The sequence below is a fragment of the Dendrobates tinctorius genome, unplaced genomic scaffold (assembly GCF_039654945.1).
Source record: "Dendrobates tinctorius isolate UK_male_01 unplaced genomic scaffold, ASM3965494v1 ptg000075l, whole genome shotgun sequence".
Lineage (NCBI taxonomy): Eukaryota > Metazoa > Chordata > Amphibia > Anura > Dendrobatidae > Dendrobates > Dendrobates tinctorius.
Genome location: NW_027361743.1, coordinates 15,211,182 through 15,237,295, shown reverse-complemented (window position 1 = coordinate 15,237,295; position 26,114 = coordinate 15,211,182). Strand labels below are relative to the sequence as shown.

The window sequence follows — 26,114 nt, the reverse complement described above, 5'->3', positions numbered from 1 at the left end:
AGCACACCTTTATAGGGTGTAACACCTGATACATGATTAAGTGCACAAAACCTAAAGTGCAATATCAAAACCACCACCGGGGACAGTCAAGACACCTTGGAACTTTCCAAAGTAAAAAAAGTTCACCCAGTGATTTAAAACTGTCAGATCACTTCAGATCATGACATCCCCTACCCGAATAACAGCGCTACCTCACAATATATATATATGTAGCTTTGTCGCCATAAAAGGAGGGGGGCCCAGACACATTTCTTGCACAGTGGCCCCAAGCTCTCAGTGTCCGCCCCAGCTTCCATGAATGCTATTGTTTCATTAAATGTGAGTATATGTGTTTGTACTGTATTACTAAACTCATCTACTGCTGCTTTCTAAAGGATCCAGCACCGCTCTGCTCGTCTTCTCAGTGACGTCACCGCAGAATAGACTAGCTGGATCACTCTATGCATGTGCCGGAAGTCTCTTCTACAATTTAAGTCTATGGGGACTTGTTCTGAAACTCCATAGACTATAGACTTACACTGTAAAAGCCATTTCTATGTCAATCAGAGCACAGTGTGATCCTCCGAAGAGTCTGCAGAGGGTGACATCCCTGAGAGGAGAAGCAGAACGGCGATGGATCCTGTAGAGAGTGGCACTAGGTAAGTATATTAACTCACTCACCCTACACACCATACACATATACCCACATTTAATGAAAAAAAATATTTGTAGGAGGACTTCTTCAAGAAGGTGATCCAAAAATAAGACAGGACAGTTATATACAATACTTACCATGAGTCAAAACCCATTTTATGATGGCAAATACTAAAACCAACAATTGCCAATAAACATTTCAAAATATTCTAAACATTTTTAAAAGCAGTTGGCATCAGTCAACCCAAAATTAAAATTCCAAACTTACAGCAAAAGGGCATAAATAATATCAATGTAGAGGACAAACGTGCTCGTAATGGAGGTGTTTAATTATATTGATAAAAGTTTTAACAATCAGGTTTAATTACATTGTGAATGTAATGAGTTCTCTTTTTCATTTGGAGCCTGGAAAGCTTTGTTCCAGCTGTCAGCTTTTAATCATTTCTTGCTTTCTTCTCCACTTGAAATGTTTATCGTTTCCAAATTCTGATTTATTAATGCTGGCAAGATAATGTACTGGATTCAGTCAACACAAGTGGTGTACTCCAAAATATTATCTGCTCAATGAATATATATAAGGGATCTAGAATGCAAATGTATTGCAACAAACACAGCAGATTAACCAACAGAGACATGTCATTAATGGGCAATCACCACAAACTCTTCTGCAAGTCACTGTATACAGGAGGTAATGTAATTGGAAATATATACTTTACGATATTTCATGATTGCATCAATGGTACGGGACAATTATTTCAATTAGTTTACAAGTTTCAAGGAAGGCAAACCCTATAGTGAGACCGTTTGCTGTAAATAGGTGAAAATAGGGGGACCTACGAATTTCCCCCTAATTTCATTTAAATGGAAGGCACGGCACTGTTTAAGAATTGTGCCTCTGACTGAGGTGCCCCTCCCTAACGGTTGTCATGGCCATGAGAGTTGCCCACTCCCCCCACACTCATTAATATGTAAAAGGGGACGTTTCTATGGCTATTTGGGCCAATTATAATTAATTATTCCTCCCCCCTCCCCTTGTTCGGCGGGGGTATATAAAGCGATATCATACCCTTCTACCCCTCTTCACCCCTCTGTGAACGGGTCCCAGAGGTGCTTGTCGGTAGCACTGTCTGGAGGGAAGATGACAGACCCTCTGTTGGAGGCCCTGCGCCATAGGATAGAAAGGGAAGGTGAGCAATGGCTATCTGCTCTCGTCGCAGGACTCAGCGCTCACCCCCCCGGTATGTTGCATGAGCCTCTTGTGAATTCCCCGTTGGTCACTTACCTCAGCAGCCCACCCGCGGTTGCACCCCCGGCCCCGATGTTAAATATTCATTATTCAGCAGCGTCGGGTGCAGGGCAAAGGGGCCGGCGGTCTGCGCGGCGTTCCCGCCCTCCAATTCGTCTCAGAGAGAGCTCTCCTGTCGTGAGAGGACGGCGCCATAGCAGAAGAAAAGTCCCGCCCACGAAACTCCTGCTCTCTCATCAAGCATCTTTATTGAAGGGCAATACAAGGGAGCAAAAACATATATAAAAAATGAAGTACACATACAAGTGTCAGAGATAGCCAGGAACAAAATGAAAATCCTGTGTGACAGTATCAAAGGCAGCAGCGGGTAAATGTGATAAATAGTCACTTCATTGTGATAAAGGCATGATACAAAAATGATATGTATAAGAGATGGAAAAAGATCTCTCCAAAACACTCAAACAGCGTCACTTGAAGGAGTATAATACTCCTATATAGTAAGAGAAGGTATTTAACGGGGCAGTGTCTCTGCTTAAGCCACACCCCCTGAGGAAGCGGTATTACCGCGAAATGCGCATTGGGGTCGTTCCTGCACGGCAGTACACTCTCTGGCAGACATGATGGGTATGATTTGATTCCTATTACTTATATATTGGGCAAGTGTGCAATACTTTGATGGACGGTCCTCCTTCTCTTACTATATAGGAGTATTATACTCCCTCAAGTGACGTTGTTTGAGTGTTTTGGAGAGATCTTTTTCCATATCATTTTTGTATCATGCCTTTATCACAATGAAGTGACTATTTATCACATTTACCCGCTGCTGCCTTTGATACTGTCGCACAGGATTTTCATTTTGTTCCTGGCTATCTCTGACACTTGTATGTGTACTTCATTTTTTATATATGTTTTTGCTCCCTTGTATTGCCCTTCAATAAAGATGTCTATTCGCATGTAGCTTTGGACTCAGTTTCCTTTCCTTTTTTCCAGTTCTGCTTTGAGTCGCCCTACTTTTTACCCACTTGGGGTCTATGTGTGCACTGGCACAATATGAATGAATATGTCTTCAGAGGGTATTTGTTTTGTCTCTCATCAAGCAGCAGAACCTGCCACACAAGCCAGCGGCGGGAACCCGGCATCTGAGGCGCCACTATCACATCCTCCCCTCCCCTGTCAGCCGTCGCAGGTACATAGGAGCCCGATTATCACAGCAGGCAATACAGTTGCACAAGCAAGGGGCATAGACTGCAGTTCTGGGCCGGCGGTGGCTGATATGGGAGGGAGGAATAGTACACACTCATCAGGCTCCACTGAGGAGCCAATTGCACCATTAAGTGTCAAACAAATGAACACTTCGCCGGACATTTCACAACACAATATAACTCCTGCACAAGGTTTTATATATGCAGCAGGAGTCGTTCCTAATTATACTGCCCCTACACAAGCTTTTCAGCCCTTGGGGGATGTAACTCTATCTGCCCCCCCTCTATTTGACAGCTTGTCTCAGGCTCAATCATTACTTCATGCTGTTGCTAATTCTGCAGGTTCTTAACTGCCTCCTGCTGGTACTTCCATGGTTCCTGCTTCTGTTTCACATTCGCACAGAGGAAGGAGTGACAGGCGTAGGCGCCATAGGTCACGCTCCACTTCTTCTTCATCTGCGCACTCACGTCATAGCCACCGCACATCGTCCTGGCATAAGAGGCGTCATGCACACTCACGTAGGAGATCTAGGTCCCACAGATGTGATAAGTATCGGCCCTAGAGGAGCCGCTCGCCATCATCATCTTCTGAGGTGTCCAGCGGGTCTGTGAGCCCCGATCGAGAGTCCTTGTCCCATCAAAGCAGAAGGGAATCGAGAGCATCGTCAAGGGCTTACAGCCTGGTTGAGCCGGACGCACTTCTGGGGGCTTCAAGCCAGGGCCTCAATTCCTCCTCTGTATAACCTGGAGCCGGAGTTCCTCCACTTATGGGAGTCCCTCCTCCAGCTGCTGCGTTCGGTGAGTGTTTGCCATTAAGTGGTCAGTGTAATGATGTTTCTGCTTTATTGTCTTCCCTCAAAACAATTTTGGAAAAGGTACCTATGGCTGGTGTTTCTGCGAAGGACTCCAAACAGATGGACCCTTTCGCTAGCGCTTACAAAGATGACTTTTATTGTGGGGTTAGCGCCCATGGGTTGCATTTAGATGATGATACAAAAATCAAGATTTGGAAAAACGAATTTGTCGATATTTGGTCTTTAATTTCTGTTGATCAATATACTGTTGATAAAGAAAGGCATCCGTGAGAGAAGATATTTGACAGGATTAAACAAAAAGTGGCTAGAATGATAAACAATTGGTTACAAGCGTTTGCGGTCCTGGGTTGTGTTATGGATCAGAAACATCCTGATCGTTGTTCTGAATTGTTTATATACCAGGACATGATCTATAATTCTTATAAGGTACATGGGGGTACTGCTTGGTGGAGATACGACGAAGAGTTTAGGAGGTGTTTGGCTCTCCAGCCTGAAATAGGCTGGGGAGTAAAAGCAACGGACGTGTGGCTGCGCCTCTTGTTATCTCAGAAACAGTTTCCCTTTTCAGCACCGACTACTGGATACACAGCAACAGGTGTAGCAACCGGTGGCAGGCTGGGGCGGAGGGTAGCGTGCTGTGGAATTTAGGAGATGTGGCTGGTAGGCGGCGGAGGTGTGCTGTACTCACAGGAATGGGGGGGTGACCCGCTTCTTGACGTCGACAGGCAAAAGACAGAGGCAGGAAATGTATTCAACAGGGTTTGCTTTTATTGGCCGCCCTTACGACGACCAGCACCATATATGACAGATGGTTTACACTGTTTTACCACTGCAGACAGGCCCGGGCACCTTCACTTGTTCACTTTCTCCATCAGGCGTACTTCGTGGCTCTATCCACCGTGGCTGCCCTAGGCCAATCCACCACGGCGTTTCATCTTACAAAGTCCACCGTACACCAGGCCCTCACAGGCCGTCTCTTCCTGGGACCAATGTGCTGTAGGGTCACCCCCCCCGTGACCGTTTTCTACCGTCAGAAAGTCTCTGAGGGGTCTCTTCTGTGTGACAGACCCTGCTTCTTTGTGAGCTCCCCTGGCTGACTGAAGCTTCTAGAAGCTTACCTCAGTATTTATTCAGCCAGCCCAGGTAGCCCCGCCCACTGTCACCTGACAGTCACTTTTGCCCAATCAGAGTCACCTTGACCTCTGGCAGTTATGTAACCCTCATCTGACAGTTACCTAACCATTGCCGTCGGTGCTCTCTAGTGACCTCTGATGGCGGACTGCCGAATGACACCTACTGTCAATCACTCTGTCTCCTTTTACAGACAGAACCGTACCAGCTCAACCTCCCCACATTCTCCCTTCCTTTGACCATTGTCATCCTCGACAATTACGTCATGGGGATGAAAGTGGTGTCAATACCTGATATTGACATTGTCGTCACCTGAGTCACACATACCTTTGGTCACACAGACCTCCCTGCATCACACAAACTTTCCTGGTCACACAGACCTCCCTGCGTCACACAGACTACCAGTCACACAGACCTCTGTGTCACATAAACTTTTGGTCTCACAGACCTCCCTGTGTTAGTACCCAGTCTTCTGTTGTCTACTGGTCCTGTCGTCCTTTCAGCTTAACAACGTCGGGGTCAACCTATTCCACGTACCCGGGACCTGCTGAATACACATTTTTTTCTTTAAATAAATAACAATAACATTTCAACACTTCAAAGGCACCACACACTTCTCCACATTTGTTGCAAAACATTTTTTTTTAACACAAAAACACTTATTGAAGGACGACTGGAGTGCTCTCCCTTCCTTTAAGTAAACCACTTAAAACATTTTTTTTTTCAGGGCATCCCTGCTTCACCAGAGAATATACTCTCATGGGGACGCGGAACAGTCACCTACTAGTGCAACAGTACACTGCAGTCCCTGCAGTCCAAAACAGCTGTACTCCGGGCCACCTCCTGGCGGCCGACGTCTCGCCAAAACAGAGGAGGACTCCACAGCCGTGGAGTCTTCTGGGATGCCAAGATTACCTCTGGGTCCCGAGTGTCCCTGGTGCCCGAGACCCAGGAGTCCTCGTCCTTTTACGGAGGCTTGTACCCCTCAGGGTAAGCGATGACGGCTACCATGTAATAACCGCGGGGGCAATACTCCTTATAATAGGAGACTAGATCTCCTGGTTGAGGGAGCTGGCCATGCCTAATGGAGGCCACATTGACGTATACCTTGTAGCCGGTGTTGTCCATTATGAATCTGTAGCCTCTGCTAGTGTCCATATAGACTACCCGCCCGTATGATCGGGGAGCGGATATGCCAGTCTCTCCTTTTTCGTGCAGGAGCCCCCAGATCTCCCACTCTCTGGCTTTCTTCTCCTCAATGACCCCCGCTATCCAGGCGGAGGGTCCAGTATAGACCGCAGAGTCCGGTGGGCGGGTCGCGGTCAAGAGCGGGGACGAGGCAGAAGCAGCCGCAGGCTTTGATGTGATATGGGCCGCAGCCGGCTTTGTCAGCGACGTCGGCTAGGCCGCAGCTGGAACCAAGGCCTCCATGGGCTCCGTCACAACAACCACGGGTGGAGCCACAGATGAAACAGCGGCCGCACTTTCTGGTAAGGTGGACACTACAGCCGAAGATCCGGTTTTAGTAGGGGCCGGGAGCGTGGCCGATTCAGCAGCCGTCAGCTTGGCAGGGGACACACCGTCATCTGGAACAGCCGGCATCACAGTGCAAGGCGTCAGGCTGGGAGGCCGAGGGCCAGTGTCGGGACCCCGCGGTCTGTCCGATGCTGGGAGCGTAGAAATCAGGTTGGGCTGGAGTACTGCTGGCGGGACCATGGGCACGCTTACCTTCACAGCCGCCGCTGCTCCCTGCAGACTTTCCCATCGCTCCATCCTTAACCATTGGTCTTCAACCCCGCTGTCCTGCAGGGCCAGCCTCCAGGCCCGACAGCTCCGCAGGGAAGCTCCCTGGGCAGGTTTTCACATCTTGGCGCCACCACCAATCCTGGCATCCAATGCCCCGACAGCCACAAGGTCTCATGCCACCCGAGGTCCAGTAGCTGAATGGCGCCAGACAGCCACAGCAGGTCTCTCCACCCAGGCCACTCCCGTTCTTTAGGGGTGCGGCGGTAGACCTCTCCACCCATTTTCCAGGGTCCAACATGAGGGTGCAGCTCTCTTCCAACAAACACCACTCCTTCCAGGGGCGGATGCAATAAAGCCCCAAGTCATCCAGAATAAACAGCAGTGTCTGTGCCTTTTGCTTTGGGCACCAAATTACCACAGTCATTCTTAGCAGCCAGCAATCCACAGTCCAATCTTTTTCAAATTATAATGCACAGGGAACAAAAGCAAAGCAATTCTTCACCCCACACAGCTTGGGGCCTTTGCTCCTTGGTGGCAGGCCTGCCGCTGAAGATGTTGTATTGGCGGCGATGGATCCTGCCGACTACACCAAATGTAGCAACTGGTGGCAGGCTGGGGCGGAGGGTAGCGTGCTGTGGTATTTAGGAGATGTGGCTGGTAGGCGGCGGAGGTGTGCTGTACTCACAGGAATGGAGGCTGACCCGCTTCTTGACGTTGACAGGCAAGAGACAGAGGCAGGAAATGTATTCAACAGGGTTTGCTTTTATTGGCCGCCCTTACGACGACCAACACCATATATGACAGATGGTTAACACTGTTTTACCACTGCAGACAGGCCCGGGCACCTTCACTTGTTCACTTTCTCCATCAGGCGTACTTCGTGGCTCTATCCACCGTGGCTGCCCTAGGCCAATCCACCACGGTGTTTCACCTTACAAAGTCTACCGTACACCTTGCCCTCACAGGCAGTCTCTTCCTGTGACCAATGTGCTGTAGGGTCACCACCCGTGTCCGTTTTCTACCGTCAGAAAGTCTCTGAGGGGTCTCCTCTGTGTGACAGACCCTGCTTCATTGTGAACTACCCTGGCTGGCTGAAGCTTCTAGAAGCTTACCTCAGTATTTATTCAGCCAGTCCAGGTAGCCCCGCCCACTGTCACCTGACAGTCACTTTCGCCCAATCAGATTCACCTTGACCTCTGGCAGTTATGTAACCCTCATCTGACAGTTACATAACCATTGCCGTCGGTGCTCTCCAGTGACCTCTGATGGCGGACTGCCAAATGACACCTACTGTCAATCACTCTGTCTCCTTTTACAGATAGAACCGTACCAAGCTCAACCTCCTCACACAGGCACCAACCCAGTGGTCGTGCGTAGACCCAGAGCCTGTTGGCTGTTTAATGAGGGGCAGTGTAGATTTTATGGCTTGTGCAAATTCAAGCACAAGTGCTCTGCGTGTGGTGGGGCCCACCCCGCCGCAAGGTGCCCTCGCCCAACGGAAAAGTTACCATCTAAACCGCAACAATCCGATCGCAAGGACCCCGGTGAGTGTAATCGCGATGGATCCGTGGTTAAATTGGTACCATAAAAAAGATGCAGCTGGGCAAATACGTTTTGATTTCATGTATGGTTTTTTCACACCTTTCAAGCTGCAGCGTTCGATAACCTTTTCCAAAAATCTGAAATCTGCGGTTGAGCACCCCGAAATCCTCAGAGAAAAGATTGCAAAAGAAGTAGCTTTAGGTAGGATGGCTGGCCCCTTTTATTACACCCCCTTTTCCAAATTTCAGAGTCTCTCCACTGGGGGTAGTACCCAAAAAAGAACTGGTGCGTTTCGGCTGATTCACCACCTTTCCTATCCTAGAGGGAGTTCAGTTAATGATGGTATCTTGCTCGAGGATGCTTCGGTAACGTATGCATCATTTGACAGAGCGATCGCCGTGGTTCGGGAGGCGGGCCCCGGGGCCTGGTTAGCGAAGGCGGACATTGACTCTGCTTTTCGTTTACCAGTGCATCCTGATTGCTTTCATTTGTTAGGATGTCAGGTGAATGGTGAATTTTTCTTCGATATGTGTCTCCCCATGGGCTGTTCCATATCTTGCTACTATTTTGAGCTTTTTAGTTCCTTTCTGGATTGGGTGGTGAGGTATGACACAGAGTGCAGCGCCGTTACACACTACCTAGATGATTTTTTATTCGTAAGTCCCGAAAATTCTGATTTATGCCAGCGATTAATCGATAAATTTAAAACGATAGCCTTCAATTTCGGCATACCTTTGTCAGTGGGTAGAACGGTCAGCCCAGTTCAGAAACTGTCATTTCTGGGCATTGAAATTGATATGATTTTAATGGTTTTTCACCTACCGGCTGAAAAAATTCATAAAACTTTAAGTTTAATAGAAGGTGTGAGTTCAGTGCAAAAAATAACTTTGGTCAAGATGCAATCTTTATTAGGCTTATTAGTTTTTGCCAGCAGAGTCATGCCTGTCGGTAGAGTTTTCTCTCGAAGATTGTCGTTGTCAACTAAAGGGGTTTCTCTTCCTCATCATAGGCTGCGCATTACAAAGTCCATGCGCGCAGACCTGGAGGTGTGGAAATAATTTTTGCTAACATATAATTGTCACATATGTTTCATGCTTGTTGAAATTTCAAGTCAGGACTTACAGTTATTCACATATGTTGAGGAAATTGCCGGTTTCTTAGCATTTTTTTGGTGATCAATGGTGCAGAGATACGTGGCCAGCATCCTGGCCTTCACAAGGTATCTGTCAAGACCCCGTTTTCTGCTAACTCTTTCCCATCGTTACAGCTATGGAGCTTTGGTGAAGCGGCTTGGCCGATAGGAAAATCATCTTTTCAACTAAGCACCCCAAAACCGCATGTTGTATAAATTTCATGTCATCCACGTCTTTGAGTTTTGTGTCTTCTTCGCCGTTTGGCCTTGATATGTCTTAAATGCAATATTTGGCCTCGAGCGCAACATGTCATGGAATCAGATAACAATTCGACTAACGTTTTACCACATTTTGATTGGCAGGTTTTCAGGAACAGATTCCCCAATGCACAACTGGCGGGTTTGTCTTGCCCTCTTTCCCTTTGGGACGCGGTGGCGAACAGCTGATGCCCCCGGTCCGTGCTTCGGTCGTTCCTTCGACTTGGCAGTCCTATGGTAAGGCCTGGGTTGAGTGGTGCCTATTGATGGGTGGTCGGCCGGTACACATTTCTGACCAACACAGACTGGAGGTTACTATTGAATTTATTAGTCAGCTACGTATGAAGGGCATATCAGGTACTTCAGCACAACAACGTTTGTCTGGCCTAGCTTTTTATTTTTAGCTGTTGGGTTGGGTTGATGTGACAAAAAGCTTTATTATTAGACAGGCAATGAAGGGGTGGAAGCGGATTCATCCCAGTCATTAATGTAGGCGCCCAGTGTTCTTGGCTCTCCTTAGTCGTATTGTGGTTAATTCTGGTTCTATATGTAATTCTCAATTTGAATCGGCATTGTTGTCTGCTGCATTTGGTTTAGCCTTTTTTGGTGCGCTACGTATTAGCGAGCTTATCCCCCAATCAAAGAATAGTTTAAATGGAGGATTGTTATTTGAAGACATAGAGTTAGTAAAGGAGGCAATACACCTTCGCCTTTGTAAAACTAAAACAGATCCCACAGGGAGAGCTACATGGTTGCTGATATACCCGTCCGGGGGGCAAGTTTGTTCTGTTCAGCTAGTGAAGGCTTTCTTGGAAATTAGACGCAGCAAAAAAAATTTGTCGCATTTAGATGGTTCCCAATTAACAAGATATCAATTTCAAACATTGTTTAGTAAGTGTTTGTCGGCAGCAGGGGTAGAGGCCCGGATATATGGGACTCACTCTTTTCGGATTGGAGTGGTTGAAGTGGCAACCGAAGCAGCGAAAGCAGGCTTGTCGGATTCCGTTGTGCAAAGGATCGGCAGATGGCGCTCGGCGTGTTTTTCCAGGTATATTCGGCCAGAATCCTTAATTTAAACCCTTTTTTCCTTTGACCACAGGTACCGGTGATCCAACAGTGTGGCTGTTGTGTCACTATTACATATTTTGTGCAGGTCAGAGGGCAGAGTGTCGACCAGGAGGGAGGAACCTGGGTTTCCGGGGCCTGAATTTTTCCTGGAAGGGGATTAGAGGTTTGCAGTGGCTGCAAGTTTTTCCTGAAGTGGTGGACATTGCAAAAGAAGCCAAAGGACCGGCGGTTCTTGTACTATATGCTGGCGCCAATGACCTGTGCTCCTACAAGGTGGCAGAGTTAATAACAATGATGAGGTCAGATATTGCTCGTTTTCATGGCTTCTTTCAGGAGCTCATATTTGTTTGGTCAGAAATAGTTCCCAGGGCAGTCTGGCAAGGAGCCAGAGATGGCATGGCCGTAGAGCGCCCCAGGAGAACAATCAATGCCCAGATTTCAAAATGTGTTAGAGAGAGGCATGGTGTTGTGGTGAGACACAAACAACTTGAAGGTGACAACAGGTCTTTTCTGAGATCGGATGGTGTGCACCTAACTGATATAGGGCTAGACATATTCCTGTCAGGGCTTCACGATGGCATCGAACAGGCCTTATTGTTGATGGGTGGGGTCGGAGTCATGTGTGAGTGCACATGATCCTTCGTGGCGGGAATGAGAGAAAGGACACACGGGGGCTCGTCAGCTGACTTGCCTGTGAATAGACAGCAGGGCATTTGGCGACGAGCATGATTAATTAATTCATGTGCCTTTCTAAGTGGTTTTAAAACAAATTAACTGTTAAAGGAATTGCTTAAATAAAGCTGTGACCGACCTTCACCCATCAATTAAGTATACTGGTTTTATTGGTATATTTATGGGTTATGTGTGGGGGGGATCATGGTGGGTTTTTGTTGGGTCTCTGCAGTCTGGAAGGCACGGCACTGTTTAAGAGTTGTGCCTCTGACTGAGGTGCCCCTCCCTAACGGTTGTTATGGCCATGAGAGTTACCCACTCCCCCCACACTCATTAATATGTAAAAGGGGGCGTTTCTATGGATACAGTTGTGGCCAAAAGTATTGACACCCCCTGCAATTCTGTCAGATAATACTCAATTTCTTCCTGAAAATGATTGCAAACACAAGTTCTTTGGTATTATTGTCTTTATTTAATTTGTCTTAAATGAAAAAACACAAAAGAGAATGAAGCAAAAAGCAAAACATTGATCATTTCACACAAAACTCCAAAAATGGGCCAGACAAAAGTATTGGCACCCTCAGCCTAATACTTGGTTGCACAACCTTTAGCCAAAATAACTGCGACCAACCGCTTCCGGTAACCATCAATGAGTTTCTTACAATGCTCTGCTGGAATTTTAGACCATTCTTCTTTGGCAAACTGCTCCAGGTCCCTGATATTAAAAGGGTGCCTTCTCCAAACTGCCATTTTTAGATCTCTCCACAGGTGTTCTATGGGATTCTGGTCTGGACTCATTGCTGGCCACCTTAGAATTCTCCAGTGCTTTCTCTCAAACCATTTTCTAGTGCTTTTTGAAGTGTGTTTTGGGTCATTGTCCTGCTGGAAGACCCATGACCTCTGAGGGAGACCCAGCTTTCTCACACTGGACCCTACATTACGCTGCAAAATTTGTTGGTAGTCTTCAGACTTCATTATGCCATGCACACGGTCAAGCAGTCCAGTGCTAGAGGCAGCAAAGCAACCCCAAAACATCAGGGAACCTCCGCCATGTTTGACTGTAGGGACCGTGTTCTTTTCTTTAAATGCCTCTTTTTTTCTCCTGTAAACTCTATGTTGATGCCTTTGCCCAAAAAGCTCTACTTTTGTCTCATCTGACCAGAGAACATTCTTTCAAAACGTTTTAGGCTTTTTCAGGTAAGTTTTGGCAAACTCCAGCCTGGCTTTTTTATGTCTCGGGGTAAGAAGTGGGGTCTTCCTGGGTCTCCTACCATACAGTCCCTTTTCATTCAGACACCAACGGATAGTACGGGTTGACACTGTTGTACCCTCGGACTGCAGGGCAGCTTGAACTTGTTTGGATGTTAGTCGAGGTTCTTTATCCAACATCCGCACAATCTTGTGTTGAAATCTCTTGTCAATTTTTCTTTTCCGTCCACATCTAGGGAGGTTAGCCACAGTGCCATGGGCTTAAAACTTCTTGATGACACTGCGCACAGTAGACACAGGAACATTCAGGTCTTTGGACATGGACTTGTAGCCTTGAGATTACTCATGCTTCCTCACAATTTGGTTTCTCAAGTCCTCAGACAGTTCTTTGGTCTTCTTTCTTTTCTCCATGCTCAATGTGGTACACACAAGGACACAGGACAGAGGTTGAGTCAACTTTAATCCATGTCAACTGGCTGCAAGTGTGATTTAGTTATTGCCAACACCTGTTAGGTGCCACAGGTAAATTACAGGTGCTGTTAATTACACAAATTAGAGAAGCATCACATGATTTTTTGAACAGTGCCAATACTTTTGTCCACCCTCTTTTTTATGTTTGGTGTGGAATTATATCCAATTTGGCTTTAGGACAATTCTTTTTGTGCTTTTTCATTTAAGTAAAATTAAATGAAGATAATTTTACCAAAGAATTTGTGTTTGAAATCATTTTCAGGAAGAAAATGAGTATTATCTGACAGAATTGCAGGTGTGTCAATACTTTTGGCCACAACTGTATTTAGGCCAATTATAATTAATGAATTTTTCCTCCCCCCTCCCCTTGTTCGGTGGGGGTATATAAAATGATATCATACCCTCCTACCCCTCTTCCCCCCTCTGTGAACAGGTCCCGGAGGTGCTTGTCCCACACACCCTATTAATGCTTGTATTAAAATTTTTTTTGTTCATTCTAAATGCAAGTCACAGCGGGAATGAGAGAAAGGACACACGGGTGCGGCTCATCGGCTGACTTGCCTGTGAATAGACAGCAGGGCATTTGGCGACGAGCATGATTAATTAATTCATGTGCCTTTCTAAGCGATTTTAAAATAAGTTAACTGTTAAAGGAATTGCTTAAATAAAGCTGTGACCGACCTTCACTCATCAATTGAGTGTACTGGTTTTATTGGTATGTTTATGGGTTATGTGTGTGGGGGGGATCATGGTGGGTTTTTGTTGGGTCTCCTGTTATGAATGGGTCACCGAGGAGGAAAAAATAAACAACAAGCTAAGCCTCAGAAAACCAGAGAAGTTGGTAACTATGCAGATTGCAGATCCCTGAACTTAACCGCACAACTAGCAGCAGTCGTGGAGCGTTCCTACGATGGTCCTAGATGCCTCGTCACAACCGGAGAGCTACATAAGCCTAAAGCAGAAAAAGAGGAAAACTAACTGCCCCAGAGCAGACCCCAAAGGAAAGACAGCCCCCCACATGTATTGACGGTGAAACAAGATGAAATTACAAACAAAGGCAGGAAAATAGGCTGAGCAAACGATGGGGCCCGGCTAACTAAAAAGGACAGGAAAGGAAAGACACTGTCTGCAATCTGCCAAAAAAACCTACAAAAATATTGTCTAACACTTCTGATAGCAAAATTAACCCTGAAGTCACTAGACTTCTAAACCTATATCAGCACTCTGAAATATTCTGAGACAGAGCAAAAAAGAGGCCAATCTAATAAGGAACAAAAAGCAGATTGGCAAATACTGATTAATAGGAGTGGAAATTCAGCATAGCCCCAGCAGGGGCAAGCTGATTACACAAAAAACTGAATTGACCAACAAGCGCAAGTGTGAACATTAGCAAAAAAACAAACTTAACTTGAGACCAGGGCTGTGGAGTCGGAGTCGGAGTCGTGGAGTCGGAGTCGGAGTCGGAGCTCATTTTGGTGGAGTCGGAGTCGGAGTTGGAGTCGGTATAAAATGGACCGACTCCGACTCCTAAAATATATAATAAATTGGGCACAGTAGTTCAATGCAGGATGTGCTGAATATTTTTTCATAGGAGTTTGGGAAAGTTATGAAATGTCCTATAAATGGCTGTTCTATTCCTGATCTAAGGCTACATTCACACACAGCGTTTTTCCTGTGTTTTTTGAGGATACGTTTTTCAGCTGCAAAAGTTGATCATCTTTTTAAAAAACTGCATCACCTGAAAGGTTTTTGAGCTCATAGATAATGTTTTCAATAGCAAAAACAGATTAGAAATCTGCTCTATCTATCCATTTATCCATATCTGTCTATCCATATCGTATCTGTACCAAAAAGAATGAAAACCGGGTAGTACACCAATATATATTCTGTTCTATCTAAATATCTTGATTATTGGATCATAAAAATGATTAAATGTCTGAGGTTCACATTGTACTACAATAAATTTTTCACTTAAATATAAGCAATATGTGTGGGAGTCGGAGTCGGAGTCGTGGAGTCGGAGTCAGAGTTGGAGTCGGAGTCGGTGTAAGGGAAATTGAGGAGTCGGAGTCGCAGGTTTGGCTTACCGACTCCACAGCCCTGCTTGAGACGACTGGAAGAGAGCTCAAGTCCAGGACCTGAGAAGCAGACTGAATCACCAGCACCCGGATAGGGCGTCGGCTGTCTTATATCCAGTCTGATACTCCAGAGATCCAATCGTTATCTTCCTCATCAGGTGGCAGATCACTACCACTTAAACCAACAGCACTACCTCCTATCACCACCAGAGGGAGAACGGAAGGGGAACTCCCAACTGGTGGAGCAGAAAATGAGTTCATGACAGTCTCCGCAGTCTAATAGCAGTGCACTTTTATTTCCCCCTTTGCCACATCTAACTTGCTTTTTCCAAAGGAATAGTTCAAGTTCCGCCAGTCAGCCAAAAACACAGGACTGATGCACACGAGAGACCGTGGATGCTGCGCTGTGCAGCAGCATGCATGTCACAGACAGTATATAAATTCCAGCCCAAGGCAGGGAGGGACGTAAAATACTAGTTGGCAATAGTGTTATCACATGTAAAGGACAAATCATGGAGGAGATTCAGTGGCAACAGTAGAATAAAAAGAACTAAGTGGATTTGTGGTTATCATCAAGTTTACCCTGAGATCTTTGCCATTGAACTGGAAAATAATATTCCACTTGATATGTCATTATTATTTTTAAACCAAGTAACGTTTATTGAAGAGATCTAAAGTATCAGATACATTATGGATAATACAGCAAATTATCAAGTTTTGATGTCCAATAAATCATTATTACCATGAACAAATGTAAAAATATTTAGTACATACAGTAGCAGTCACAGTATTCACAAAAATACAGAGAACAGGACTAGAGTACCAGAAGACATCTCAGTGGGTTCCGCTCACAATCAGAAAATCACAGAAAATAAACTAAGTTACACAATACTCATGCTGCTTATTTCTGTTTAGTGAAACAAGTTGATAAAGTTGATGTTGAAGACCACATAGAATAACCACCACAGACGCCCTCCTCCCTCTCCCACCCTACATCCCCTGGGTAGGCAGTCAATCCACCATATTTTTTGAACTGTAAGACGCATTTTTTTCCCAAAAATTTTTTGGGAAAACAGGGGGTGCGTCTTATAGTTGGAATATACTGGACTTACAAATAGCAAGGTGGCAGCAGGAGTTGGGCAATTCTTCCTGTGGTCTGACGCTGCAGGGCGATAAACTCACTCCCATCCTGGTGTAACAGGTTCAGCAGCTTTGGCGGTGTTCGGTGGGGCGGGGGCTCCGGCGACATTTTGTGAAAGCCCAGAGCCCCCCACTCATCCGTTACCTCGATGCTGTGGCCTCCAGGAATATGGTCACCGGAGGCGGCACATGCACAGATTGAGATGTCAGCAATGACATCTCGTCTCCCGAGATCTTGTCTCGTTGCCGAAATCTCAAGCTGTGCTGCCTCTGGTGGCCATTTTCCAGGAGGCCACAGCATCGAGGAAATGGATGTGTGGGGGGCACCGGGCTTTCACAAAATATCGCCAGCACCAGCCTTGGGATGGGATTTCCCAGAGACCACTGCATCGCAGTAATGAATGTGCCGGGGCTCCGGGCTTTCACAAAATGTCGGCGGAGCCCCTGCCCACCGAGCACCGCCGAACCTGCAGCACCAGTCGGGGTTTTATCATCACCGGGCCACCAAACACCCCTCTGTGACTCCGCTCCACCAGCGCTGCTGTAGGGTAAGGAGAATTCAGGACTATAAGATGGACCCCCATTTGACGCATTAATTTTTTTCCCCATTTTCCTTCTGAAAATTTGGGGTGCGTCTTATGGTCTTGTGCATCTTAAAGTCTGTGCTCTGCACTGAGCAATTACTCCGGGGTAAATCTCTAAAATACGTGATTCAGATGGAACTCCCAGCGGAAGATTCCTTATGATGAGGCAGATGGAAGCACTGTGGAGGCCGTCTGGCCTATGATCCGGCAGTGTCCGTCTTTTTAGACATGGATAAAAGTGTGATTGACCACAGTTTTGTGCATTTCTGAAAAGAAGAACACTGCTGAACAGAGACTAGATGGAGTCCAGAGAAACTCTGCTACCTCTTTCTAGTGAATTGATCCCTCAGGGATTTCATTTAAATCACATCATTTGTAGATTTAGATGGAAACTCTGATATAAGTGCTCAGCTTTAAGTGCCAGATAAATGTGATCAAAAATGTTATGTAAAATGTTCCCAACAAAAGCTTCAACTCAATCCACAAAAAAGCACCCACTCAGGTCCGTCATCTGTTAATGGAAATATAGCGGGCTTTCATGTTACTGGTGCTACACTGGCTCTTGTAAAACGAAATGGCCTTTGTCCAACAAAAGAAATTCAGCATATTCCTCCCAAATTCAAATGCTCTCCTCCATTGTGAACTCCAGTGTGCCTAAACCAAATTTAGCATCCACATGTTTGCTATTTCTGCAATGATGACAGACCATCTAATTTACAGGTTTGTGCTTCAGAAGCACAAGCTGGACACTACAACATACTGGTCGCTACAAAGTACTGGTCACAACAACGTACTGGGCACTAGAACAGCAGCTTGTAATTTTCACTCAACAACATACAGTACTGCTTGTTTCTAGAAAACACCCATGGAGTCAAATCGTTACTACACCTATAAATTCCCAAAGGTGTATAATTTACAAAATGGGGTCACTTGAAGGGGGGTTCTGCTCTTCTAGCACTTAGAGGCTTTGTATATGGAGTTCGCAAACCATTCTAAGAAATTCTGCACTCCAGGAGGCAAATAGAGCTCCGTCCCTCCCGAGTCTCACCATATGGGGTATTTCTAAATTCAGCAGAAATTGTGGGACAAATTTTGGTACCAATTTTACCAATTTCCCAGTGTGAAAATGTAAAATCTGGGGCTTAAACAAAATTTTGGTGGTAAAAAATGTAATTCATTTTTTCTTCACTGCCCAATAGTATAAAATTCTGTAACACACTTGTGGCATCAAGATAAATACTGCACCCCTTGATGAAGTCACTGAGAGGTGTAGTTTGTAAAATGGGATATCTTATGGGGGGGTTCGGGGATTCAACTGTTCTGGCACCTCAGGGGCTCTGCCAATGTTACACGGCATCCTCAAACTAGTCCTGCAAAATCTGAACTCCAATATGACGCCTCTTGCCTTCACACTGTGCCTCAAAAGTAGTTTTCGATGAGTAGTATCAGCATACTCAGGATAAATTGCAAAACAATTTTTCTCCTGCTATCCTTGTGAAAATGAAAAAAAAATTGAGGCTAAAACAACATTTTTATGGGAAAATATTTATTTTTCAGTTTCACAGATGTTGTAAACGTTGTAAAATGTTATGCGGCACTTGTGGGTTCAAGGTGCTCTCCACACATCTAGAAAAATTTCTTGAGGGGTCTAGTTTCCAAACTGGGGTTATTTGTACTGGTTTTCCACTGTTTAAGCATATCAGGGGCTCTCAACCCGCAGACGACGTCATCAAAATGAGTTAATAAACGTCACTCCTTCCTTTCTAAGCCCTGCTGTGCGCCCAAACAGTAGTTTTACCTCATATAAGGGATGTCTGCGCACTCAGGAGAAATTGCACAACATGCTTTGGGGTTCATTTTCTCCTCCTTGTGAAAACAGAAAAATTGCGACTAAAAGAACATTTTTGTGGGAAAAATGTGATTTTTTTTTTTTAATTTCATGGCTCTACGTTATAAACTTCTGTGAAGCTCCTGGGGGTTAAAGGTGCTCAGCACACATCTAGATAAGTTTTCTGAGGGGTCTAGTTTCCAAAATGGTGTCACTTGTGGGAGGTTTCCACTATATAGGCACATCAAGTGCTCTCCGAATGTGGCATGGCATCCACTAATTATTCCAATGAATTTTGCTTTGAAAAAGTCAAATGGCTCTCTTTCCCTTCCAAGCCCTGCTGTGCACCCAAACAGCAACTTTACTTCACATATTAGTTATCGGCGTATTCAGGAGAAATTACACAACAAATTTTATGGTGCAATTTCTCCTGTTATGCTTCTGAAAATGCTAAATTTGGGGCTAAAATAACATTTTTGTGGTAAAAATTTGATTTTTTTTATTTTCATGGCTCAACGGTATAAACTTCTGTGAAGCACTGGGGTTCACAGTGCTCACCACACATCTAGTTTCCAAAATGGGGTCACTTATGGTGGGGTTCCACTGTTTAGGCACATCAAGAGCTCTCCAAATGTAACATGGCATCCGCTAATTATTACAGCAAATTTTACATTCAAAAACTGAAATGACGCTCCTACTCTTCTGAGCCCTGCCGTGCGCTCAAACAGTGGTTTTCCCTCACATATATAGGCATGCCTGGGAGAAATTGCACAACAAATTTTGGGGTCAATTTTTTCTGTTACCCTTGCAAAAATATAAAAATGTGGATATACAATAAAATTTTTGTGAAAAAATATTAAATGTTTATTTTTTCCTTCCACATTCCAAAAATTCCTGGGAAGCACCTGAAGGGGTGCAGTTTTTAGGATGGAGTCACTTTGGGATATTTTCTGTCACATAGACCCCTCAAAGTAACTTCACATTTAATATAGTCTCTAAAAATATGGTTTTGTACATTTGGTTGGAAAAATGAGAAATCACTGGGCAACTTTTAACCCTTATAGCTTCTTAACAAAAAAATTGTTTGAAAATTGTTTTGATGTAAAGTAGACATGTGGGAAATATTATTTATTAACTATTTTGTGTACAACTAAGGGGCGTGGCCTGAGCGGCATGTGAGGAAGACGTGTGCCCGCTGAGCTCCCGCATATACCTGATTAATTCAGCCGTTCCGTCCCCACAGCACGGCTAGTATAACCCCTGGAGGCTGCATCGGAGTCGGTAGACACCGCGGGGCACCGGAGATCGCTGCTTCACCCCGGGATATCGGGAAAGAGGTCAGAGAAGGGTGGCAGGAGAGGACGGAGCGGGGAGGCAAGATGGCGCCGCCGCCACAGCGCGCGCCTTAGAGGAGGCTGCAGAAGACAGCGCGGCTAGGAACAGGGCAGTGGCGGCCAGGCTGCAGCGCTTTGCCCGCACGGCCGAGGCAGAACAGGAGTCTCTCCAGGACTCTGATATGGACCAGGAGACTGTGGCAGAGGACATGAGCCCGGGAATGGGGGAGGAGGAGGAGGCTGCCCATGCCAGAGTGCAGGGGGGAAGGGAGCTGAGCCTAGCTGGAGTGATCTGGTGGAAAGAAATAAACAGCACCTCACAGCCTTGCAATTACAAGTTCCAGACGAGCCCACCAACAAAGATGTAACGCTGGCAGTGGTGCACTGTGGGACTGCAATCTCACATGTCCTGACGCAACTGGGCTTTCTGCAGGAGTCCATGCAGACTGTGCGACATGAACTGCACAGTGTTAGAGACAGAACAAGCCAGCTGGAAAAACGTATGGGTGCTGTGGAGAATTCGGCCTCTGACTCAGGACAGCATTGTACAGAGCTCAAGAAGGATATGGCAGCTGTCTGGGCTAAAACTGACAACCTTGAAAATAGATCCAGACGGAATAATGTTCGTATTGTGGGCATGCCAGAGCGCTGTGAGGGAAAGAATCCTACTGCCTTTATTGAAACATGGCTTAAAGAAACAGTAGGTGTGGACAATCTAACACACCTATATGCAGTGGAAAGAGCACATAGAGTCCCGACTCGGCCCCCCCTCCCTGGTCATCCACCAAGACCTGTGCTGGCTAAAATCCTCCATTACAGGGATAGAGACGTTATCCTTAGATACTCGAGAGAACACCCTGACCTTACAATAGAAGGATCCAGAGTCTCCTTTTACCCGGACTTTTCGCCGGAGGTGCAGAAGATGAGAGCGAAGTTCACAGACATCAAGAAGCGTCTGAGAGCCTGTGGCGTCAAGTACTCCATGTTTTTCCCGGCTAAATTGCGTGTTGAGGCCTGGAATAAAATCCACTTTTTTCTGGACCCCAGGGAAGCCGTGGACTGGTTGGACCTTAACGAGCGACAGTTGAGGAAGGAGAGGAAGGAGCAGGAATGTGGCTGATGGTTTCTTGACCTGCTCAGTTGTTAAGGAGTCTTGCGGTTGAAGTCTGCGGTCCTGATGCAATGGACTGCCTAAGAAGTTATATTTTTATTTATTCTTATATTACTCTGTTATATGCTGTTTTTTTTAAGAATTTGTGGTCCTTATGGGGCCTTAGTCTGAGTACGGATAAGGGAAAATGCAAAGTGCTGTGGGGTTATCTCCTGTCAAATGCGGGTAGTGAAAAGGAACTGAAGCGCCTGCTGAATGGGGTGGAAGGGTTCGACAGTACCCTTACTTGTTGCACCCTTGGTTCAGCCCAAGGAACTGTTGGAGGGTGTTCTTTGGGGGGAGGGGGGAGGGATTGGGTTCAAAATGTCCTTTGGCATACTTGTACATTTCAGTATTGGCTATGGTACGGCCGGGGGGGAGATGGTAGGCAATATGCTATGGTACAATAATGACTGATTTTAAGATACTTAGTTGGAATATCAGGGGGTTGAAGTCGCCGGTAAAACGACAGGCCATATTCTCCTTCATAACGGACCAGAAGCCAGCGGTTGTTTGTTTGCAGGAGACGCATCTCACACAGGAGACGCTGGGAATCCTGGATAAGAGATGGGTACAGGCGGGCTTTCACTCTACTCATTCCCAATACTCTAGGGGGGTTAGTATATTGATTCACTCCAGGACTCAATTTAAGTGCCACCGGGTGGTGGTGGACACAGAGGGGCAATTTGTCCTTTTATCTTGTACAATCTTTTCCACCCCACTGGTGTTGATATCTATATATATACCTCCGCCTTATAGCAGTAGAGTTATCTATAAAGTTCTTGCCATTCTGGGAGATTTTCCGGGGGTTCCGCATATGGTGGTGGGAGATTTTAATAATATTCTGGATTCACATTGGGACAGGGGTAGCCACGAACCTCTGAGGCTGGGAGGTAATCTTACGCCATTTGGGGTGCTCGTGCGGGAGATAGCTTTGACCGACTTGTGGAGATGCCGTAACCCTGGTGTCCGTCAATTCTCGTGCTTCTCTTCTACTCACTCCTCCCTGTCTCGCATCGATCTGGCCCTGGGTGATGATCTTATGCTGGGAAAAACTTTAGAGGTTAATATTTGGCGCGAACGGTATCTGATCATTCGCCTGTTTCAGTCATGCTTGGGGGGTGGGAACAGGAGGAATGATAGACCTCTCTGGCGCCTCAACCCGTTTTGGCTGCAGCTAATCGATAAGAATAACGGCTTTATCCCTGAGTTGCAGGAATATCTTAGTTTTAATAGAGGCTCGGCTTCTAGTGGGATCGTCTGGGAGGCCTTAAAGGCGTACTTAAGGGGAATGTACATACGAGAGATTTCTAAAATAAAGACCGCCTCCAGGGCAAAATCACAACTTGTATTCAGGGAACTGGAGGATGCGGAAAGGGCCCTTGCAACACAGAGCACACCTGACACTCGGAAGCGATTGGGGGAGGCGCAGTCAAAGGTGACCAAACAGACATTAGAGGCGGCGGCGCAAAAACGGCTGTTTCAATCGGAAAGTGTGGGGCATTTGCTTTCTGTCGTGACATCGGCACAGAGAGGGTCTGCGACTATAGCGGGTCTTCAGGATGTGAATGGGAGACTACTCACTGACGCACCGGGGATTTTAAAAATTCTAGAGACTTTTTATGCTGACTTATATTCCTCACATGCTAGGGCCCTGACAGAGGATGTTGTTGCCTTTTTGGAGGCTGCCAATCTCCCAAGGTTGACTCCTGAGGACAGACACTTTCTAGATAGACCTCTAAGTCTGGACGAGTTGGAGGAGGCTCTGGGAACCATGTCCAATGGTAAGGCACCTGGGGTAGATGGGTTGCCAGCTGAGGTATACAAACGGTATAGAACGGTGTTGCTCCCTGCTCTATTGACAGTGTTTAATGATAGTTTGGAACGGGGTGCTCTCCCACCGTCTATGCGAGAAGCTGTCATTGCCATGCTGTTGAAAAAGGATAAGGACTCAACTCTTCCCGCGTCGTATAGGCCCATCTCCCTGTTGACGCTAGACATTAAACTTTTAGCGAAGGTCCTGGCCATTCGTCTCTCAAAGGTAGTAGCTGTGTTAATACACCCCGATCAGACTATGTTTATGCCCAACAAATCGACGGCTATGAATATTAGGAGATTATATCTGAATATGCAGGTGAGGGCTGATAATGCCGGGAAGAGGGTGGTTCTGTCCCTAGACGCCGCTAAGGCATTTGATAGTGTGGAGTGGGACTATTTATGGGCGACGCTTCACTGTATGGGCTTTGGCCCGGGCTTTATTGGCTGGGTCAAGCTCCTGTACTCGGAGCCGAGTGCTCGGTTGAGGGCTAATGGTCAGTTGTCTAATCCTTTTTCACTTCATAGAGGAACAAGGCAGGGATGCCCTTTATCCCCGCTGCTGTTTGCTCTCGCGGTGGAGCCATTGGCCTCCAGGGTAAGATTGGATGCTGGCATAGAGGGATTCCGGTATGGGGAGCATGAGGAGAAGGTAGCACTATATGCGGATGACCTGTTGTTATTTTTAGCGGACGCGGACAGATCATTACAAAACACGATGACACTTCTTGGGGCATTTGGGGAGGTCTCGGGTCAGGTTATTAACTGGGAGAAGTCTGCGCTCCTCCCACTGGACTCAAGCTCCTGCAGTGTGGTAGGTGTGCCGGTTGCAACGTCCCTTCAATATTTGGGCATAAGAATATCCAATAAGCTGACAGACTATGAGAGCCTAAATCTTGTTCCGCTGTTGGACAGGATCAAACAGAAGGTTAAGGCCTGGGCAAAGTTACACCTCTCTGTTGTGGGAAGAGTGAATCTGTTGAAGATGGTAGTTATGCCGCAACTCTTATATGTCCTTCATAACTCCCCTGTCTGGCTTCCCCAGAACAGGTTTCATAAAATTAATATGATTTTTAGAGAGCTCATCTGGCTGAAACAAGGCGCGAGAATTAAACTTGAACACTTGCAAAAACCTAAAGATGAGGGGGGGCTTGCGTTGCCCAACCCATGGCTTTATTTTCTGTCTTCCCAATGCCAGCATGTAGCAGGAGGAATGGAGGGCGAGTTGGTGGATTTGGTGGGAGGTCAGAAGATCCTTCAAATCTTAGTGGGACGGGGATCACTGGTGTCGAGCCTGGAGTCGGGTAGATTTCGATCCCTTGCATTCAAGTTCCCTATGGTGCTTCTAATGGTTAGGGTATGGGATAAGCTGAGGCAGCTGAGAGGAATACGCGGTCTTACAAAGTACTCCCCCATATGGGACAATCAGCATTTGCCATGTATGAAAACGCTCAGAGGCTTTGCTCACTGGAGGCGGATTGGCATATGGTGGGTGTCGCAGCTGGTGGAGGGAGGGGTTTTTAAAACTTTCGAGCAATTGGGACGGGAATTTCCCCTCCAACGCTCTATGTTTTATCAATATTTGCAGCTGCGTCACGCGTATATGGTGCAGAGCAAAAAGTTGACCTAACCATACACCACGACGTCCTTATCCATAGGCTTGGTATGCAGGGGTCCACCAGGGGACTGATTTCAATGGTGTATGGTAGCTTACTTGGACAGGTCCTGTCAAGGCATCCTATTGGTGCACTGACAAAGTGGGAACAACAGCTGGGTACGATATCAGCGGAACAGTGGGACTCGATTCTACAGATGATTCCCAGATTATCTCTTAGTGAGCCTGGCCGCCTGTCTCAGCTATATATCCTCTATAGGACATACAGGTCTCCCGAATGGTTATTCAGTAGAGGGTTGCGATTGGATTCGAGATGCCCCAGGTGCACGATGGGCAATGCGGACATTTTACATATGATGTGGACATGCTCTTGCCTGCAAATATTCTGGATCGTGGTCCTTGGCCTTATACACTTGGTCATGGGACAGGATATTCCCAGGGACCCCACGATTTGTGTTTTGGGTTATGTTGATGAGGTGGGAGGGGATCAATACCTTAAAATTGCTGTGGCCAGAATGCTATTTGTGGCCCGAAAGCTGATAGCTTATCACTGGATTTCTGCCAAAATCCCCTCAAGAAAAGAATACATTAATAGGTTGAACCAAATATTATGTAGGGAAAAGTTTGTGTACCTTAGGAGGGGTGTGCCGCATATTTTCCGGAAAATATGGGAGGGATGGTTGAAGGTTCCCAGCCTGGCTGCCTCGAATCTCCTGGATTAATGGGTGGGCCCTGGAGGTGGTCTCCTGTCGGTTGTTACTCGCCATTTCTCGTATGATATGGTTGTGTGATGGAATTGGGTTTATTCGCTATGTACCAGTCCATATGCCATCGGACAAAGGGAGGGGGGTGTTATGGGGGAAGGGAATGTTTGACAACATGTTGTAAGTTGTACATGCCTGTCATTTCTAAAACTTTTAATAAAAACTATCTGATTAAAAAAAAAAAAACTATTTTGTGTGACATAACTTTCTGATTTAAGGACATAAAAATTAAACATTTGAAAAGTCATTTCACGTACATTTTGCCACTATCATGAAGTACAATATGTCACGAAAAAAAATCTCAGAATTAGTGGGATCCATTGAAGCATTCCAGAGTTATTACCAGATAAAGTAATACTTGTCAAAATTGTAAAATTTGGACTGGTCATGATCATGAAGGTGAAAACAGGCTTGGGGGTAAAGAGGTTAAAATCTGACCTTTACAGTATAATCTACTATATAATCGTCCAATTCTGTCTGTCTCTCTGTTTGTAACGGAAATCCCATGTCGCTGATTGGTCGCAGCCGGCCGGGCGCGACCAATCAGCGACAGGCGCAGTCCGGCTGCGAATTGATGCGGAATTCAAACGACGTACGCCACCGCTACCGTCGGGAGATCTGCAGCGCTAGCCAGTCATCCTCCGGCTGCAAAAGTATCCCAACCGGCGCTAGTGATCTCGC

At 46.2% G+C, this 26,114-nt stretch overlaps 1 long non-coding RNA gene across 1 annotated transcript in view; it reads left to right on the top strand.

Annotated features, from left to right (window-relative positions):
* The first annotated feature begins 3,494 nt into the window (after window positions 1–3,494).
* Window positions 3,495–26,114, top strand: part of LOC141096608 (uncharacterized) — a 197,514-nt gene continuing 174,894 nt past the window's right edge. The window contains exons 1-2 of the long non-coding RNA XR_012233720.1: window positions 3,495–3,879; window positions 9,811–9,942. This is a non-coding gene — a long non-coding RNA (uncharacterized lncRNA). The remainder of the gene's footprint in view (window positions 3,880–9,810; window positions 9,943–26,114) is intronic.